The following is a 4,416-nucleotide window of genomic DNA, read 5'->3' as shown; positions in this document are numbered from 1 at the left end:
GAAACTCCGAATCTCATATGGAGACTTCGGAACCTCCCATCTCATCACGGCCTCGACCTTGGCCGGATCGACCAGAATCCAGTTCTGGTTGACAAGGTGTCCGAGAAATTGCACCTCGCGCAACCAAAACTCACACTTGGAGAACTTGGAATACAAGCTCTCCCTCCTCAGGGTCTCCAACACCTCTCTCAGATGCTCCTCATGCTCCTCCTGAGTCTTGGAATAAACCAAGATGTCATCGATAAAGACTATCACAGACAGATCCAGCATCGGTCTGCACACGCGGTTCATGAGGTCCATGAACGCGACAGGAGCATTGGTGAACCCAAACGGCATCACCACAAACTCATAGGGGCCATAGCGCGTCCGAAACACGGTCTTCTGCGTATCCTCCTCCCTGTCCCTCATCTGATGATAACCTGAACGCAAATCAATCTTGGAGAACCAAGATGCTCCCTGAAGCTGGTCAAATAGGTCATCAATCCTCGGAAGCAGGTAACGGTTCTTCACCGTTACCTTGTTCAGCTCCCGGTAATCTATACACATCCGATGCAACCCGTCCTTCTTCTTCACGAACAAAATCGGGGCTCCCCAGGGTGAACTACTCGGTCGAATGAATCCCTTGTCTAACAACTCCTGCAGCTGTGTAGACAACTCCTGCATCTCAGGAGGAGCCAACCGATACGGTGCCTTGGCTATCGGAGCCGCACCAGGAACGAGGTCAATCCTAAACTCAACCTGTCGTTCCGGAGGTATCCCAGGAAGCTCCTCTGGGAAAACATCTGCAAAATCTCGAACCACCGGAACCTTGCTCACTGTCGCCTTACCCGCCTCCCGGGTATCCATCACATACGCGACATATCCTGTGCATCCCTGCTGAAGATAGCACCTAGACCTCGCTGCTGAACATACAGTGGGTCCGCAAGGTGGCCTCTCACCATGGATCACTAACTCTCCCCCTCCTGGGGTCCTAACTCGCACCAGCTGCTGCGCGCAATCTATCACTGCCCCATTAGGGCTCAGCCAATCCATGCCTATAATCACCTTGTTCCCATGCAGCGGAATGGGAACCAAATCTACCAAGTAGCGCTCCTCAAACAAACGCAGCACGCAATCTCGAAATACCATCGATTCTTGCACCGATCGATCATCAGCAATCTCCACCTCCAAAGGGCAATCTAACTCGCCCGATGACTCATGAAACTTCTTGCTAAGCGCAAGGGAAAAAAATGATCGGGACGCACCCGAGTCGAACAACACCTAAACTGGAAGGTCGTTCACATGGAACGATCCTAATGCATACATATACATACAGAGCACATATCAATAACATAACGTCATAAAAATATGATAGAGGGAAAGAATCATACCCGTCACCACATCGGGTGTGGCGCGTGCCTCCTCGGTAGTCAGCTGAAATGCTCGGCTCCTCACCACCAGAGCCTCTGCCTTGCCCTGCCGGCCATCCGTGATCCGCAGGGTCGCTGGAGCTGGCGCCTTCACCGGCACTGAAACTATCAACTGGGGGCAATTGGCCTTCTTGTGGCCCCTCTGGTTGCAGTGGAAACACAACAACTCTGATGTCTGAATAACTGTTGCCGGAGCAGTGCAATCCCTGCTAAAGTGCCCAGGCTTGCCGCACTTGTAGCAGCCTGATGATCCCAACCGGCACGCTCCCTCGTGCGTCTTGCCGCATTTCCTGCAGCGTCCCCGTCCCTGTTGGCCTTTCGGCCCCGCATCTGATCCCTTGGGCTTCTTCCCCAAAGCCCCTCCTGACTGACCCTCTTCTGCCTTCCGTTTCCGGATGTGCTCCAAATCTATCTCCCTCTCCCTCGCCCTGGCAATCATGGAGTCCAAGGTGGGGCAAGCTGAAAAACTAACGTGCTCCCGGATATCAGCCCGGAGCATGTCGTGATAGCGGGTCCTCCTCATATCCTCGTCACCAGCATACTGGGGCACCAACAAAGCCCTCTCCCGGAACTTGGCGGTGATCTCCGCCACAGTCTCCGTCGTCTGCCTCATGTCTAGGAACTCCCTGGCCAGCTGTTGAAGCTCGACAGCCGGCGCAAACTCTGCCCTGAACCTGGTCACAAAGTCCGACCAGGTCATAGCCTCGATAGCTGAGGCTCCCAACGAGTCACCCACTGACTCCCACCAATCCCGAGCTCAGTCCCGTAAACACCCTGCTGCATACCTCACCTTCGACCCCTCGGGGCAGAAGCTGGTCAACTGTGCAGACTCGATGTCCGCAATCCATCGCCTGGCAGCAATGGGGTCTTTCACCCCATGGAAATCCGGCGCACCACTGCCCCTGAAGTCCTTGAAGGACAGTGTGCGAGATCCCGACTGGCTAGATGCCATGTCACTCCTGAATGCCCGAAGGCGATCCTCCATCAACTCCATGATCCCTTCCTTGATCGAACCAAAAAGGATGGGGGTCGACTCAAGGATGCCTCTGGTGATCTCTGACGCGATGAACTCGCGTAGTCCCTCATCTATCGGCTCGGAACCTGATCCCGAACCTGACCCCTCTCCTGAACCGCCATCTACCGGCCTCGATCGAAGTACCACCATTCTGCAATACATAATACAATCATTAGTGATATTGATACTTCCTGAGGGATCACTGTTACATACAAGTTCCCTGGTCTTATCTTGGCCTTCCTTGGTTCGGGTACGGATCCTCTGCTTTAAGTAGTACGGGCCCATACTACCTTCCACATCTATCCGTACCTTCTTCAAGGAATGCCTCGACTCCACCAGATCCCTTTCACTACTACTGATCACTGCTATACTCATCCTAGGCTTGCCCTAGGGAAATCTCGGATTCTACTCTATCTAGCCCTCAGCTGCTGCAGGCCTCCTTGTAATGCCAGTTAGCCATTACCCGAATACCATCACATGTGACGAGGCTCAGATAATCCTTCGAGTACCCGACTCGTCCCTACAACAGTTGGACTCAAACAAGAGTTGCGCAGTAGGATCAAATCCGGCACTCTAAGATTATTCAACCCTGATCACATGTGACATGACGTATTCGCCTAATAGCTAACTTCCATTATTCAGAGCCCCACATAGCACGAAGCAAGCAGCATTCAGACAAGGGTAACAATCTCAATCAACTCTATCTGCTTACAGGAACTGTACTAGCATAAAGTGCTCAGCTCATACTATCAGGCATAACCTAATCAGGTTATCCTACTTGCTGTCTACTCAATAACTAGCATGCAATTCTCATACAACTGAGACACATAAAGCAGGCACATAAGGCATCACTCCTAGATCCTTAGTCCTATTCTAGCATGCTGTTCTACAAAAGCTGATAAACATAACATAAACTCGTATGGGTACTTTGGGGTACACTTACTTGAGCTCGGCCGGTCGCGCACATCACACACTTCATTCTTTTTCAAAACTCGTTTCTTAGTTTCTAAAAACATTTTCTTTTGGAAAATCTTTTAATCCCTCGATTTGAGTTCAGGCACCCCCGAAGGTGTGTCCGAATCCCTCAAACCAGGGCTCTGATACCAACTTCTAACGACCCAATTTTCACGTCCAAAAATTTCGTTATAAAACATTACATGAAAGCATTAATAGTTAAAACATTGTTTGATTAAACCATTTCACACCGAAAACCAAATTGAAAACCACAACATTCGATCAATCAAATATCAGAGTATCAATCCCAGAATAAACTCGTAATTGCGGAAACAAGAGAGTGGGTGTGTGCGACATGCTGCTACTGCGCTGGCTCCTTTCCCCTAGCTGAGGAGGTACCTGAAACCAAAACTGAAAACCGTAAGCACGAAGCTTAGTGAGTTCCCCAACTGTACCACATACCATATAATCTCATAACATACATATATTGTCAGGCATATCTGGGTGCCCGACCTAGCCCTTCGGCCCTCTCGACCTGGTATTGCCTAGCATATCTGGGTGCTGGCCTCCCTTTCGGTCCTCTCGACCGGATACTGCCTAGCATATCTGGGTGTTGGCCTCCCTTTCGGTCCTCTCGACCGGATACTGGGGAACTATTCCTCCCCTCCACTACTACCACATAACATGTATCACAATATCAGATCTATCTAACATGGCTGGGTAAAACTACCCCTTCGGCCCTACCGACCGGATACCTCGGGGACTATCTCCCCCTACTGTCACTAGCACATAGCATCATATCATACTAGCACATAAACATAACACAGATAGTAGAAATCCCTAGATGAATATCACGGAGACAATCATCTACATACAACTCCTACTGGTGGGCCGACATTGTGGCCGTAGGCCCACCGCTACTGGAAGGTAACTCACCTCGAAGTAGCTGCTGATCTGATCGGGAACTGACTGTCTAGTGCTGCTGCTGCTGCTCCGGGAATCCTCCGGCTGCAATTCCCACAACATACTCAATCAAAC

Source organism: Lactuca sativa, chromosome 5 (assembly GCF_002870075.4).
Source record: "Lactuca sativa cultivar Salinas chromosome 5, Lsat_Salinas_v11, whole genome shotgun sequence".
NCBI lineage: Eukaryota > Viridiplantae > Streptophyta > Magnoliopsida > Asterales > Asteraceae > Lactuca > Lactuca sativa.
This window is presented reverse-complemented; position numbering follows the sequence as displayed.